This window comes from Lepidochelys kempii, chromosome 14 (genome assembly GCF_965140285.1).
Source record: "Lepidochelys kempii isolate rLepKem1 chromosome 14, rLepKem1.hap1, whole genome shotgun sequence".
Lineage (NCBI taxonomy): Eukaryota > Metazoa > Chordata > Testudines > Cheloniidae > Lepidochelys > Lepidochelys kempii.
Genome location: NC_136393.1, coordinates 40,390,166 through 40,407,311, shown reverse-complemented (window position 1 = coordinate 40,407,311; position 17,146 = coordinate 40,390,166). Strand labels below are relative to the sequence as shown.

Genomic DNA, 17,146 nt, shown 5'->3' with positions numbered 1-17,146 from the left:
GGAAGCAAATTCCCTGCTGCAGAACTGCTTCCCCACATCGGAGCCTGAGTTTTGTGGAAGACTTAGTGCTGGTTCCCATGTGATGCTGGACATCACCCACAGTAGGAACAAGTACTCCGGAGATCCCAGGTCTGTGGCCATGTGCCTCAGGCCACTGAAACAGGCTGCCCACCATAACAGCATACCCAGAGAAGACTCACAACTGAAACACAAATCAAAGGAGAAAACAAACACCTACCCTGTCTCAAGTGTCTGTAAGAAACATCTCAGCAGTTCCAGGATCTTTGTAAAAAGAAAAGGAGGACTTGTGGCGCCTTAGAGACTAACAAATTTATTTGAGCATAAGCTTTCGTGAGCTACAGGTCACTTCATCCTTGTAGGTTCCCATCTCCCCCTGCCTTAAAGATACAATTAACGAAGAAGATTCTAAACTATGAATTCAAGTATCAGGGGGTAGCCGTGTTAGTCTGTATCCACAAAAACAACAAGCAGTTCAGATGCAGACGTGGTTTTTTTACCCACGAAAGCTTATGCCCAGATAAATCTGTTAGTCTTTAAGGTGCCACCAGGGCTGGGTCAGATCAACCCCCAGGAACTTCCCCTGCCTGCAGGAAGCTCTGCACTGTGAAGGGGTCTCGGTGGGGGGGTTCCAGGTGAGAGGGGATGAAGGTCAGTGGGGGGGCTGCGTGTGGGGGTTCTAGATAGATGGGGGTTGGGCAGACAGGGGGAGCAGCTCCCCATACATTGACCCCTTCTCCCACCTGCACCCCACACTGAGCCCCTCTGCGTTGGGAGCCCTATACACCCAGAACCCCTCATCAAGCAACCTGAACCCAAACCCCCACCCCCAAGCCTCACCCCGTGCATCAGGAGCCCCTCGCACCCAGAATCCCCCCACCAAGCCCCCCAAACCCTGCCCATTGAGCCTCATACCATGCATAGGGAGCCCCCCCCGATCTCTAACCCACTGAACCCCAAACAGCGGCAGCCTGACCCACCAAGTCCCACTCCCCCAACCCCTCCCCCCCGCACACACACACTGAGCCCTAACCACCTTCACCTGGACTCCCCTGTAGAGTCCCAGTCCCCCTGCACCCAGAACCCCGCACCAAGCCCCTGTATATCCAGATTCTCACACATACCTGCCCCCCACCCCCACTCAGCTGCCCGCACCCAGATTGCACCACACAGAACCCTGGTCCTCTTGAGGAATTCTGTACCGAAAAAGTAAATATTTTAAAATTCTGAGAAGTTAAGCATATTTTATTTTTCAAAATGACACAGTAACACAATAACAATATAATCACACCATTTTCAATTATTTTGGTAATTTATTTCAATGTATTTGGTGATTTGGTTTGCACAATTTTTATTTTTTTGGTACAGAATTTTTAAATTTTGGTGCAGAATTCCCTCAGGAGTACTATTTGAAATCGTCAGCCTCCATTCAAATCTGGTTTGAGCTTAGCCAAAAGAGGAGTTTCACTGATTTTCTGACTAATTGCCCCAGGCTAGCTCAGAGGACCAATCAAGGGTAGGGAAAGGCTGGGTGGAACAACAGGTTTTGAGGCTAAGTTTTGGGGTGACTTTACTTCTGCAGCGTTTTGCATTCCAGAGTCTCCTTGTGCTGTAGCGTGAACCCTCACTTCCACGCTGGGGAGTTTTGGCAGACCTAACTCAGGATTTCTGAGGTTTGTCCACTGGGGAGAGTGACTTACTGCAGGGCAACTATCAAGGAGCAGGGTTACCAACCACTCCCTTCTGCTGGCTGCTTGGCAGTTCCTGAGCCTGCTTCAGCATCTGGACCTGCTCTGTGATATCTGCTGCAGCCACTGCCTTCAGTCACCCTCAGACTCTGCTACAAAGGGGGTGGGGGGAAGGGTAGACAGAGGGAGCCCAAATGGGAGGGGAGAGATGACAGAATGTGTTCAGGGGCCAAACTGTTTCCAGAAATGGGTCAGACAGGTGGAAGCAAGGGAAGGAGAGAGTCAAAGGGGCAAAGTCAGGGGTAGGAGCCTGGGTTAAGAATTGCAGGGATGCAATGCCAGACAGGGGCAGGGGGGATAAAAGTTGTCACAAATGGAACATGTTTCCAGAACTGACCATCATAGAATATAAGGGTTGGAAGGGACCTCAGTGTGAGGATATAGATATTCAGGCTTGTCTGTAAAGGCCTATACTCTAAGAATTTAAGTGTATTCTTATCACTTGGCTAGTTATAGAGGAATAAAAGAAAGAATCAAAATCACTGTCTGCTGGTGTAAGGTCCTTCTCTTACTGTGACAGTCTGAGGCCCTGTTCTTAGGCTAAGGCCTTTGGCTAAGCAGAAGAGGCAGCCATAAACTGGGAAGCGAACGGTCACATCCTCACATTCCAAACTAGTCACATTGAAAGAAGGTGCTATTGCGCTGTTAGGAATAAAATCCTGTCCTGATAATGCCTATCGCCTCCAGAGAAAGGGCAATGCCTAGAAGATGTAAAAGGAAACTTAGTTTGATAGCATCCTGTCTGGCAAGAACTCACTTATCAATAGCTGGGATGTGAAATCCTCATTTCTGTATTTGTTCTATCACTGTAGTCCCCATTTCCCCATTGTTTGTATAATCTCTGTCTGGTTCTGTGATTGTTTCTGTCTGCGACATAATTAATTTTGCTGGGTGTAAACTAATTAAGGTGGTGGGATATAATTCATTACATAATCATGTTACAATATGTTAGGATTGGTTAGTTAAATTTCAGGAAAATGATTGGTTAAGGTATAGCTAAGCGGAACTCAAGTTTTACTATATAGTCTGCAGTCAATCAGGAAGTGGGTGTGTGGGGTAGAAATGGAAACAGGGAATGGGGGTGGGGAAACTGGAATCATGTTTTGCTAATGGGAGAAATGGGAACAGGGAATGGGGGTGGGGAAATTGGAATCATGTTTGGCTAAGGGCAGGAATGGGAACAAGGACACAGGTGTCAGGCTCTGTGGTGTCAGAGCTGGGAAGGGGGACACTAAGGAAGGAAACTGGAATCATGCTTGCTGGAAGTTCATCCCAATAAACATCGAATTGTTTGCACCTTTGGACTTCGGATATTGTTGCTCTCTGTTCATGCGAGAAGGACCAGGGAAGTAAGTGGGTGAAGGAATAAGCCCCCTAACACTCAGGAGGTCATCTAGTCCAACCCCCTGCTCGAAGCAGGACCAATCCCCAAATAAATCATTCTAGTCAGGGCTTTGTTAAGCCAGGCCTTAAAAACCTCTAAGGATGGAGATTCCACTACCTCCCTAGGTAACCCATTCCAGTGCTTCACAACCCTCCTAGTGAAATAGTTTTTCCTAATATCCAACCTAGACCTCCCCCACTGCAACTTGAGACCATTACTCCTTGTTCTGTCATCTGCCACCACTGAGAACAGTCTAGCTCCATCCTCTTTGGAACCCCCCTTCAGGTAGTTGAAGGCAGCAGGCTGCTATCAAATCCTCCCCCTCACTCTTCTTTTCTGCAGACTAAATAATTCCAGTTCTCTCAGCCTCTCCTCATAAATCATGTGCTCCAGCCCCCTAATCATTTTTGTTACCCTCCGCTGGACTCTCTCCAATTTTTCCACATCCTTCTTGTAGTGTGGGGCCCAAAACTGGACACAGTACTCCAGATGAAGCCTCACCAATGCCAAATAGAGGGGGAATGATCATGTTCCTCAATCTGCTGGCAATGTTCCCACTTATACAGCCCAAAATGCTGTTAGCCTTCTGGGCAACAAGGTCACACTGTTGACTCATATCCAGCTTCTCGTCCACCTAGGTCTTTTTCTGCAGAACTGCTGCTGAGCCCTGGTCTACACTACGAGTTTAGGTCGAATTTAGTAGCGTTAGATCAATTTAATCCTGCACCCTTCCACATGACAAAGCCATTTTTGTCGACTTAAAGGGCTTTTAAAATTGATTTCTGTACTCCTCCCTGATGAGGGGATTAGCGCTGATATAGACATTGCCAAGTCGAATTTGGGGTAGTGTGGATGCAATTTGACAGTATTGGCCTCCGGGAGCTATCCCACAGTGCTCCATTGTGACCACTCTGGACAGCACTCTCAACTCGGATGCTCTGGCCAGGTACACAGGAAAAGCCCCGCGAACTTTTGAATTTCATTTCCTGTTTGGCCAGCGTGGCGAGCTCATCAGCAGAGGTGACCATGCAGTCCCAGAATCACAAAGGAGCTCCAGCATGGACCAAATGGGAGGTACTGGATCCGATCCCTATATGGGGAGACAAATCCGTGCTATCAGAACTCCGTTCCAAAAGACAAAATGTCAAAATATTTGAAAAAATCTCCAAGGGCATGATGGACAGAGGCTACAACAGGGACACACAGCAGTACTGTGTGAAAATTAAGGTGCTCAGGCAAGCCTACCAAAGAGCTAAACGGCCACTCCGGGTCAGAGCCCCAGACATGCCGCTTCTATGATGAGCTGCATGCAATTCTAGGGGGTACCCCTACCACTACCCCACCCCTGTCTGGGGACTCCAGCAAGAGGGGAGTCTCAAGCAAAAGGGATGAGGATTTTGGGGATGAGGAAGATGATGATGAGGAGGAGGATAGCGCACAGCAGGCAAGCGGAGAATCCCTTCTCCCGACAGCCAGGAATTGTTTATCACCCTGGAGCCAACCCTCCCAAGGTGGGCTCCCAGACCATGAAGCCGGAGAAGGCACCTCTGGTGAGTGTACCTTTGTAAATATAATACATGGTTTAAAAGCAAGCATGTCTAATGATTAATTTGCCATGAAGACTTAGGATGCATTTGCGGCCAGTACAGCTACGGGAAAAGTCTGTTAACGTGTCTGGGGATGGAGCAGAAATCCTCCAGGGACATTATTAAGGGGACATTCAGAGGTGGCTGTTCCTGCTGGGCTGTTTGCCTGTGCTGAAAAGAAATCATCCCCGCTTTTAGTTACGTGGTGGGGGGACCCGTTCACGCTGAGCTGTTCGCGTTTGGCTGGCAGGGATCTTCCCTGATACTAGTCACATGGTGGGAGGAGGGGTGAAGCAATCATCCCAGAGAATTGGAGGGCGGGGGTTTAGTTGGGTTTGTTCTGCATGTCAACCCGAAAACTGCAGCCCCTCCTTTTAAATGGCCAGCCCAACGGGTGCTTGGTATGGGAAAGGAGGGAGCTGCTGTGTGAAACCATTCCCACATGTTATGAAGGTTGAAGAAGCTGAAAGACTGTGGCTTACCATGGCCGCCTGCAAGCCGAATTCTGTTGCCCGGCCCAGCGTGTGTGATCTCTCACACCAACCCGGCAGACCCTCAATATAAGAGGCAAAATGCAACCTTGTACCGAAAGCACATGTGCTATGTAATGTTAACAGCTTGGTTCACCGTGAAAGAGTCTATCCATTGTTCTCTAAAATGTGTCTTTTTAAATACTAATCTCCCTTTTTTTCCTCCCACAGCTGCAAATGTTTCAATGCTCCCCCTATCATCTCCATCTCAGAGGCTAGCGCAGATAAGAAGGTGAAAAAACGCACTCGCGATGAAATGTTCTCTGAGCTCATGCAGTCCTCCCGCACTGAAAGAGCTCAGCAGAATGCATGGAGGCAAACAATGGCTGAGTCCAGGAAAGCAGAAAATGAACGCAAGGACAGGAGGGATGAGCAAAATGAGAGGTGGCAGCAGCGTGATGAGAGAAGGCAGGATGCAATGCAGAGGCTACTGGGGGATCAAACTGATATGCTCCGGTGTCTGATGGAGCTGCAGGAAAGGCAGCAGGAGCACAGATGGCCGCTGCAGCCCCTGTGTAACTGCTCGCCCTTCTCCCCAAGTTCCATCGCCTCCTCACCCAGACGCCCAAGAACGCGGGGGATGGCTCCGGGCACCCAACCACTCCACCCCAGAGGACTGCCCAAGCAACAGAAGGCTGGCATTCAATAAGTTTTGAAGTGCAGTGTGGCCTTGTCCTTCCCTTCTGCCCCACCCCTCCTGGGCTACCTTGGAAGTTATCCCCCTATTTGTGTGATGAATTAATAAAGAATGCATAATCTTGAAACAACGACTTTATTGCCTCTGCAAGCGGTCCAATCCTCTAATTTGCCTAGGTCCCTCTGTATCCTATCCCTACCCTCCAGCATATCTACCACTCCTCCCAGTTTAGTGTTGTCTGCAAACTTGCTGAGGGTGCAATCCACACCATCCTCCAGATCATTAATGAAGATATTGAACAAAACCAGCCCCAGGACCGACTCTTGGGGCACTCCATCTCAGCACTCCCACCCTTCCCCCAGAGTTCCCAAAGGCAGGGTTGAGCCCCATGTCTAGACAAGGCTGCCCTTCTCTGTCTGGAATGATGCAGTCAGCTTCTAAGGGAGGTCTCATTCAGTGACAGATTTTACACCCACACCATCCTATAGTGCAAGTTTATTCTTTATGATCCTATGGCTTCAATGCTGACTGAGTTCCTGGGTTGTCCATCCCCTGAGCCCAGGGCGTGTTCCCAGGGAAGGTCAAGTGATGAATTCATATGGGGAGCAATGAATGCTCACTTCTGCAGGAAAAGAACTATAATCAAATAAAAAGAATGAGGAGTCCTTGTGGCACCTTAGAGACTAACAAATTTATTTGAGCATAAGCTTCCATGGGCTAAAACCCACTTCATCGCAACACCCATTGTTTCATGTTCTCTGTGTATAGATATATCTTCCTACTGTATTTTCCACTGCATGCATCCCATGAAGTGGGTTTTAGCCCACGGAAGCTTATGCCCAAATAAATTTGTTAGTCACTAAGGTGCCACAAGGACTCCTCGTTCTTTTTGCTGATACAGACTAACACAGCTGCCACTCTGAGACCTATAGTCACTGGAACAGAGTTCTGCACCCTGCATCTTCTATCTGCCAGTGCCCTGACCACCAGGGTACAGAGTCATTGTTGCTTTCTTCACTTTCTTGCTCTGGCTCAGTGACTTTTCATTATTTATTCACAGTGGAACAGCTTCACCAGGAGAGACTAAGGGAACCTCTCATCAGAACATTCTATAGCTCAGTGCTTGGGGCTTTCATCTAAGGCAGATGTGAACAAACTATGACCCGCGGGCCACATCCGGCCTGCCCGTCCTCAAGGGACCGTCCTGCCCGGCCCTTGAGCTCCCGGGCAGGGAGGCTAGCCCCCGACCCTTCCCCTGCTGCCCCCCCTCCCCCGCAGGCACTCCGGCCACGGTGGCGGCACAGCTGCCAGTCCTGCCGCTCTGAGCAGCATGGTAAGGGGGCAGGGAGCGGGGGCGGGCGGGGGGGGTTGGATAGGGGCAGGGGTCCCAGGGGGCGGTCAGGGGACAAGGAGCAGGGGGGGGTTGGATGGGTCGGGGATTCTGAGAGGAATTCTGAGGGGGGCAGTCAGGGGGCGGGAAGTGGGAGGGGGCGGATAGGGGGCAGGGCCCAGGCTGTTTGGGGAGGCCCTCCGTACAGTTTCACAACCCTGATGTGGCCCTTGGGCCAAAAAGTTTGCCCACCCCTGACCTAAGGAGTCACTTGCACTCAGTAGGAGACCCTTTCTCCCCACCAAGCAGAGTGTAATTGAACCTAAATCTCCCACTCCCACTAGTCTAAAAGTTATAAAGGATCTGCCTCTGGATTTTGCATGAGTCCCATTCCAGTATGCTCAGAACACATATAACGGATCAGGCCCCACAGGTGTCCCACTGCCTGTCTTCTGGTTTAAGGATCCCACTGGTGCTTAGACATGAGTTAGGTGACTGGATGCCTAGAGTGAGGCAGCAGTGCTCATGCCCAGAAGCAGAAACTTAGATGCCATGTTGGCATTGAGTGAGTTTCATCTGCCTAGAGGGGTAGGTGGCAGCTAAGCAGGGGTTGTCTGGATTTCACTGGCACCTAATTCTGGGAGTTAGGCACCTAAATCTGGGCTTTAGGCACCTAAGTCCCTTAGTGATCTGGGTTTTCACCTCTCTGTGCCTCAGTTTCTCTATCTGTAAAATGGGGATAGTGAAATTTATGTCCATTGTAAAATACTTGAGGTCCAATGATGAAAAGACAGAAGCTGACAGGCATGAGATTGTTTTTCAACATGAGTGACTGGATCAGTTTCAGAGGAAGAAGAAGGATTGCAAGTGCTTTGGAGAATAGGATTAAAATTCAAAATGATTTGGACAAACTGGAGAAAGGTCTGAAGTAAATCAGATGAAATTCAATAAGGACAAATGCAAAATACTACACTTAGGAAGGAACAATCATTGCACGCATACAAAATGGGAAATGACTGCCTAGGAAGGAGTATTGTGGAAAGGGATTGGGGGTCATAGTGGATTGCAAGCTAAATATGAGTCAACACTGTAACGCTGTTGCAAAAAAACCAAACATCATTCTGGGATGTATTAGCAGGAATGTTGTAAGCAAGACATGCAAAAAAAAAAAGGAGGACTTGTGGCACCTTAGAAACTAACCAATTTATTTGAGCATAAGCTTTCGTGAGCTATAGCTTACTTCATTGGATGCATTCAGTGGAAAATATAGTGGGGAGATATATACAGAGAACATGAAACAATGGGTGTTACCATACGCTCTGTAACGAGAGTGATCAGGTAAGGTGAGCTATTACCAACAGGAGAGTGGGGGGGGACTTTTGTAGTGATAATCAAGGTGAGCCATTTTCAGCAGTTTACAAGAACATCTGAGGAACGGGGGGGAGGGGGGAACATGGGGAAATAGTTTTACTTTGTGTAATGACCCATCCACTCCCAGTCTTTATTCAAGCCTAAGTTAATTGTATCCAGTTTGCAAATTAATTCCAATTCAGCAGTCTCTTCTTGGAGTCTGTTTTTGAAGTTTTTTTGTTGAAGAATTGCCACTTTTAGGTTTGTAATCGAGTGACCAAAGAGATTGAAGTGTTCTCCGACTGGTTTTTGAATGTTGTAATTCTTGACGTCTGATTTGTGTCCATTTATTCTTTTACATAGAGACTGTCCAGTTTGGCCAATGTACATGGCAGAGGGGAATTGCTATCACATTGGTAGATGTGCAGACATGAGAAGTAATTCTTCCGCTCTACTCTGTGCTGATTAGGCCTCAGCTGGAGTATTGTGTCCAGTTTTGAGCGCCACATTTCCGGAAAGATGTGGACAAATTGGAGAAAGTCCAGAGAAGAGCAACAAAAATGATTAAAGGGCTAGAAAAGGTGACCTATGAGGGAGGATTGAAAAAAATTGGGTTTGTTTAGTCTGGAGAAGAGAAGACTGAGGGGGGGGCATGATAACAGCCTTCAAGATATAAGGTTGTTACGAGGAGGAGGGAGAAAAATTGTTCTCCTTAACCTCTGAGGATAAGACAAGAAGCAATGGGCTTAAATTGCAGCAAGGGCGGTTTAGGTTGGACATTAGGAAAAACTTCCTAACTGTCAGAGTGGTTGTCAAGGTTCCTCCCCCACTCTGAACTCTAGGGTACAGATGTGGAGACCTGCATGAAAGACCCCTAAGCTTATTCTTACCAGCTTAGGTTAAAAACTTCCCCAAGGTACAAGGTTTGCCTTGTCCTTGAACAGTATGCTGCCACCACCAAGCGTTTTAAACAAAGAACAGGGAAAGAGACCTCTTGGAGTCATCTTCCCCCAGAATACCCCCCCCCCAAGCTCTACACCCTGTTTCCTGGGAAAGGCATGATAAGAATCCTCACCAACTGGTACAGGTGAACACAGACCCAAACCCTTGGATCTTAAGAACAATGAAAAATCAATCAGGTTCTTAAAAGAAGAATTTTGATTAAAGAAAAGGTAAAAGAATCACCTGTGTAAAATCAGGATGGTAAATAACTTACAGGGCAATCAGATTCAAAACATAGAGAATCCCTCTAGGCAAAACCTTAAGTTACAAAAAGATACAAAAACAGGAATACACATTCCCGCCATCACAGCTTATTTTACAGGCCATTAAACAAAAGAAAATCTAACGCATTTTCTAGCTAGATTACTTACTAACTTTACAGGAGTTGTAAGGCTTGCATTCCTGGTCTGTTCCCAGCAAAAGCGTCACACAGACAGACCAATCCCTTTGTCCCCCCCTCCAGATTTGAAAGTATCTTGTCCCCTCATTGGTCATTTTGGGTCAGGTGCCAGTGAGGGTACCTTAGCTTCTCAACCCTTTACAGGTGAAAGGGTTTTGCCTCTGGCCAGGAGGGATTTCATAGCACTGTATACAGACAGGTGGTTACCCTTCCCTTTATATTTATGACAGTGGTTAAGCACTGGAATAAATTGCCTAGGGAGGTGGTGGAATCTCCATCATTGGGGATTTTTAAGAACAGGTTGGACAAACATCTGTCAGGGATGGTCTAGATAATACTTAGTCTTGCCTTGAGTGCAGGGGACTGGACTAGATGACCTCTCAAGGTCCCTTCCAGTTCTAGGATTTCTATGATTCTATGATTCTAATTTCTGCTAGCTGGACTGGGGAAACTGGAAAGGGAGACTGTGAAGAAATGAGGTGAAAATGCCACCAAATTTTCCAAAGAAATTTCCCATCTTAACAAGCTGATCAGTGAGATGGAAGGGAAGTGCCAGCAGCCAACAGCCAGCAAGTGAATTCCTGCAGGGGAAGAAGCTTATCTAAGAAATGCAGGTGGAGAAGCTTATCTAAGAAATGCAAACAGACCTGGAGAAAGGAGGGGCTGTGGGCAGCTGGGTTAAAAAGCTGAGCACAGAAAGCGTGCATTCAGAGGCAGCCTGAACCTTTTCGAGCAGGCCTGAAAAATGACACATTTTCACCCCTATGACATATACTCAATTCCTGTCCACCATTATCTCCTGACTCTGCACAGGACTGGCCTAGTGAGCAGGGCTAGGGTCAGTGAGATGATCTTAGAAAGACTTTACTGACTTAGTGTGTGTGTGTGCGTGTGCATCTGTGCATGCATCCTCTTTTACGCGGCTCCTGCTGCAGAGAAAATGATAGTCCAGTAGTTCAGGTGTTGGTTAACCTGAGAGACCCAGGCTTAATTCCTGCTCTGTGTGAACTCAGACAAGTCATTTCTTCTGCCTGTGCCTGACTTTTCCTCTTCTAAAGTAGGAATAAAAACCCTTCCCCACCTTCCAGAGGTGTTGTGAGACTGAACGTATCAAAGCTTGGGAGGTGCTCAGATAGTGCAGGGATGAGAGCCGGAGAAGCACCTGCAGTAGCTAGAAGTGGAGGCATTTCCTTCCCACATCAAAGCACTAACAAATCACATTGGGTTGTCTCCAACTTTCCTGATTTCACCCTGACTCTTTCAATAGCTGGCATTTCTCTTAATGCCCCAGCTCTTGCAATCCTATGGTGAGAGGAGAATCTCAGCTCTCATTCTAACAACAGTCAGTTTCTTGCTCTTGTGGTGAAGTAGAAAAACTTGAGAACACGACTAGAAGAAAATCTCAGTGCTCAGAAAACCAAAAAGTCCAAAATGTATTTTTTTAGAAAATAAATCTCATGTTTCCTTTAGTTAATCTCATGATTTTTGAACACTTGGTGCTTGCAAAATTGCATTGGCATTGATCAGTTTATGTCTTTCTTTCTTTCTTTCTTTCTTTCTTTCTTTCTTTCTTTCTTTCTTTCTTTCTTTCTTTCTTTCTTTCTTTCTTTCCAAATAGTGCAAATATATCAAAATACCAGATTTATCATAACACACAAAGTAAGTAAAGAGGGTTAGACTAAAGGGAGGGGAGGAGAAGCAACTTACCTACGTTAAGGGTCTACATTAATATAGACCTCTAAAAAGTGAGCCCAAATGTCTTTGAATTTTTCAGGCCTTCCCCCTGTACAGAATGCTGGTCATTCATTAGGTGTGAGCTCAGCCATATCACTGAGCTGGGCATAAATGTTTGGTGTGGACTGAGTTGTCCATTTTTGCAGGACTAATTTTCCAGTAACCAAAGCTGCACACTGGAACCACACCCCCTTCTTACCAAATATTCCTGATACATGGAGGTTATGTCCAAGAATAAAACATAAGAGGGAGGGCTCCAACTTAGCATCCAATATCAATTTGGTCCTTTTACCCACCTCATCCCAGAATTTCCCAAAGCATATGAGCTATTGTAGCACCAAGACAGTTAAATTTCTAATAGTGATCAACATTTAGGAAGCCCTCTACCATTAGCCTATGTGGGGACCAGTTTATTTGAAAGGTGGTCTGCAGTTGCTTTCTTTAACAGTAGATACAATTGTATTCCATTGCGTCGGAGATATCTGTGTATCCAAATCTCTATTCCAAGCAGCTCTTGAGTTATCAGTCTTTGACTGAGCTTTTTAGGCCAGAAAACCGTAAAAGGATAAAACCGCTGGCTGAATAAATCCAGGAAGTTTCCTACAAAATAATAAACGTTCTGGAGGTTCTGGAGCTCCCAATACATCCAGTCCAAATACATTGGTAAACCAATGTTTTAACTGTTATTTAAATGTTCCAGAACAGGGCAAGGCAAATTGTTACTGTAGGTCTACAAATGGTTTAAACTGATTACTGTCAATTAGCCAAGACACAGTCATAATTCCTCTCTCCATCCAATCCCTCCACATCAAAGTTTTGCCATTGATTTTAAATACAGGATTACACCATAGAACCGCTTCTACATGGAAGGAAGAATGGAAGCAGAACTTTCTAACTACATTTGACCAGGCTTGTTCTGCAGCAACTCTTGTAGGAGCTCATGAGCCAATAAATCTATAATAATTTGAACCTACAATCATAGGCGCAGACTTTCACTGTTCCCGGTGGGTGGTTGACCCCACCCCCGCCCCTGGCCCTGCCTCTGCACAGCCCTCACCCCACCTCCATCCCATCCCTTTCCCAAAATCCCCGTTCCATTCCACCCCCTTCCCAGAAGACCCAGCCCCTGCCCCCCTCTTCTCTGCCTCCTCCCCTGAGCCCACTGTGTCCCCGCTCCTCCCTGCTCCCTCCTGGAAAGTCCTAAGTGCCGCCAAACAGCACTGGGAGGTAGGCAGAGGAGTGGAGACATGGCTTGTTTGTGGGGGGGAAGGAGTTGAGGTGGGATGGGGGGTGAGGGGAGCTTGGCTGCCAGTGGGTGCAGAGTGCTCACTAATTTTTCCCTGTGGGTGCTCCAGCCCCGGAGCACCGGTGGAGTCGGTGCCTATGCCTACAATGCATGAAAAGGGGAGAGAGAGTACTAATTCTCGTTCAATGTAAATTCACGGTGGGGTTAGTACAGTTATATGTAACAGCCCCAAAGATGACTTAACAAAAAGGAGGTAGAATAATTAAGGCTAAGATGTGTAATAAACTTGTTGGATCATATTAAAGAAGTTCTGTATTAAAATCACAAATGAGTTTGATTCCCCATAGTTCAAATTCCAGGGTATTACTAATTAAGAGGTCTCTTGGTTTTTGGTACTGTTTCTCTCCCTCTATGTGTGAAACTTGCAAGCTGCTAACTGTGTTAGTACATTCTAAGACAGAGTCTGTTCTCAAAGCAATTCACAGAGAGAGAGACTCAAAACAACACTCTAACAACAGAAACAGCACCCAGAGACTCCCCGCCCTTTTGTTGTATTAACAATTGTCATTAAAATAGAAATAGAGGATGTATGTGGATGGATGCTTGGTGTGGATAATAACTGAATGATCAGGGAGGTGCCAGCCTAAGAATCCAGTGTCCATCGGCTGAAGAAGGCGTCAAGTGGAAATAACCAGAGGACCCCCCGGAGGGCAGACTGGAATCCACCCAACAGCCTCAAGAATGGGAGAACCAAAGAACAAGATAACATCTTGGAGCCGTCAGGAATGTGCTATCTGCTGATTGATTCAGCAACAGCATGATGAAGCAATTCCCATAGACTGGCATAGGAAGAAATTCCTATAAAAATAGACTCTAAAAAGTGAGAACTTTGGGGTCTGATTCTGCAAACCAACTTCCAGGAGCATCAGATGAGCATCTGACAAGGCCCTGCTCCCTCCTCATGTCCAGGCCACCTGGCCAGTGGCTTGGCATGAGCAACTCTAAGGCTGGTAACTATGATAACAACCTTGCAGAACCTGTGTGTGTGTGTTTGTATGAATGAATGTGTGAATAAATATGAGACTGAATGGAATGTTATAGCTATAACTAACTGCTTACTATGATTCTTTCTGTATTCACAATAAATGTGGTATTTTGCCTTTTTCCCTTTAATAAGATCCTGCTGGTTTTTATTTTATTGGTATAACAAACTAAAATTCATGGAAGCCGTGACCTGTCTGTGACTTTTGCTGCCGCAGCTTCATGGTTTCTCCTGCCACCATGGTGGCTGGGAGCTGCGGGGGTTCCCCCTGCCCCTCCCCGTGTGCAAGGCTGTCATGCATGTGCATCGCTGGAACCTTGCCAGGGCCCTGCTGGCTGCCAGCTCTAGTCCCTTGGCCCCAGGGCCTGAAGCAGAAAAGGTCACAGAGGATTCCTTGACTTCTGTGACCTCCATGACATAAACATAGCATTAAGGACAATTAGTCAAGTAGGGGAAATGAAATCCCCACAGAGATAGGGGGACGGGGGAGCTGTAATTTGTTCAGAGCCAAGCTAGGTTTCTTGGCTGCTCCTGAAAGAAATATTCTAAAAATATTATTGAATTTCTTAAAATAAATGAGGAATGGAAACAGGGAGACAGCTCAGGACTTATGACATTCTGGGAACAACGGTCATTTCCAAAGCAGCCTTAGTGTCAATGAGCATCAGACTTTTAAAACACTGATTCCAGTTTAAGTAAGTTTTTAGCATGTAAAAAGAAAAGGAGGACTTGTGGGACCTTAGAGACTAACAAATTTATTAGAGCATAAGCTTTCGTGAGCTATAGCTCATTTCATCGGATGTAGCTCACGAAAGCTTATGCTCTAATAAATTTGTTAGTCTCTAAGGTGCCACAAGTCCTCCTTTTCTTTTTACGGATACAAACACGGCTGCTACTCCGAAACCTGTTTTTAGCATGTGAATTTCACTTCACTCCTTAGACATATAGCCCCAGCTCCTGCAAGCTCATCATCACAGGCAGATGCTAATGCCCATATGAAGCCCCCGTGACTCTCCACACCAGCACAGGGGGCTGACTGCAGGATCAGAATCCTAATGGTATTGTTTTCACAAAAGCCTCCAGGGCTGTAATGTTACCAGCTTTCCTGCTTTTTCAATTCTCAATCAGTTTCTCAACTTTCAATGAACTAGTCATTGAACTAAACTAGTTGAATAAACTCTAAAGAAGAAAATATTCTCTCTTCACCTGCATAAGAGAACACTGCTCTCTAAAGCCGGTTTAGCATTTCAACAAACTCTGGTTCCAGGTTCCTAGCCTGTGACTTCCACCAGTTCAGTGGTTTGCCTTTCTTTAAAACTTCTCCGGGACATGTGTACTGCTTGAATATTATTTTATGTATATCTAATTTAAATGCTTTTAGTAGATTAGAGATTGAGTTTAGGCCATAACATATGTTGTCATAATTTTCAATTTAATTTTCATTTGATACATTTTGATCCCTCAGGGAGCACTCAGGCCATAGTCTTTTCTCTGGAACCACGAGTGCTAGAAATGTAATTCTACTTTAAATGAAATCTGAAATTTGCACAATCTCAAAACTAGAGATGCCAGGCTTCAGAAAAATCACCAAATATTGTGAGACAAAATAAAATCCCCAAACTCACAAGAATATTATGTGAGCTGACAATACTGTAGCTGGACAAAAAAAGTTCAACAAAAATGATTTTTCACATGATTTTTAGGAAAATATTCAAAATGATTTTTCTGATCATTTCAATGAAATTATGCTAAATGAAAAAAATATTTCACATTGATTCAAAATGAGACATTGTAATTAAATGGAATAAAAGATTTTATTAACCAGTTCTCCTATCCTTTCTAAAAAGAAACACAGAGGGGGAAATGATAGTTGAAGAAAAAGAAAAACTAAAAACAAAATTTTGTTTTAATAATATTTGATTAAAAATTGAAAAATCCATAAAATATTTCAAATAAAATAGAAATAATTTTAAAATACATTTTCACAATAATAATTCCATTTTTCCCAACTAGCTTTACTTCTATGGATTTCTTTATGAAATCTCACCTCCAATGGATTTTCACACAAAAGGAGCTTATCTGTCACACAATATATAAATTTGCCTCTTTTTTATTATATTATGAAATCCCCTATTCAGCAACACTCTCAAACACAGGATCAAACTTAGACACATGCTTAATTCCCATGATTTAATCAGGAGAAAAGGATGCAATTTTCTATTTTGATTGATTCTGGAAATAATTTTCCTTTTTTCCCTTGAAAGTATCAGAAGCAAAAGGATTCAGCCCCACAGTCAGCTCTAGAAAACTGAAATGACAACAGGCAGAAAAATAGACTGATAACCACTGGATTTGGCGCAGTAACTTTCTTCCTGTATTCTAAATACTGGAAGTTATTTTTTTACAAATCTTTTCCCTGACATCACTGAGAACAGAATGAGGCCCAGGGTTCTTCAATAAAACAAAATAGCAAAATAAACAAATTATTAATTCAACCTGCTGTACAAATCTCATGGTACACTGCTACGAAAATGAGCAATGCATTTGAATGTTAATCAATTTGAATGTACATGTATTGTAGTGTTAATAAAGAGTGAAACAAATTATCAGAGGATTATTTAATCTTCAAATTGTCCAAGCAACAAGCAGTGTATATTAGGAGTTGGTTACAAAGAGTCATTCTGAAGCAAAATTAACCTACCTGATTGTAAAACTTCTCAGAAGGAGCAATCTTCAGGACGTGGTCAGACGTCACTGGTTTTGTTGAGATAATTGCGTTTTGAGTCAGTAGTCCAGTTTATCAAATTTTACAGCTAATTCTAGTAATAAAATAGCTACAGAGTTTTCTCATTGCTTTTCCTTACACTTGTGTAAATAAATGTGTTTGTGTTCCAGACCAATAAATGTGCTTTCCTCCTCTCGCAGCATTTGCAGAGTTTGAAAGAGAAAGTAAAACGGTAACTGGAAAGTTGCAGTAATTTCACATCCTGTCACAAGAGGCGATTAGCTAGATTAAAGAAACAACTCCACAGTCCTGCTGAGCTGGAAGCAAATGCACAGGCAGAGTCAAGCATCCAGGTGGCCCAAGTTACCTGAATCCATTAATGATTTCAAAGAGACTCTTCCTGCTTTTTTGTGA

At 45.0% G+C, this 17,146-nt stretch overlaps 2 protein-coding genes and 1 long non-coding RNA gene across 3 annotated transcripts in view; all 3 read right to left on the bottom strand.

Annotated features, from left to right (window-relative positions):
- Positions 1–17,146, bottom strand: part of LOC140904638 (uncharacterized) — an 819,798-nt gene that overhangs the window by 492,770 nt on the left and 309,882 nt on the right.
- Positions 1–17,146, bottom strand: part of LOC144929355 (C-type lectin domain family 2 member D2-like) — a 287,754-nt gene that overhangs the window by 127,609 nt on the left and 142,999 nt on the right. The gene's annotated exons all lie outside the window — the stretch shown is intronic.
- Positions 3,554–17,023, bottom strand: LOC144929470 (uncharacterized). The gene is made up of 2 exons (XR_013634697.1): positions 16,709–17,023; positions 3,554–4,240 (listed from the first exon to the last, which is right to left on the bottom strand). It is a non-coding gene; the product is annotated as an uncharacterized LOC144929470 (long non-coding RNA).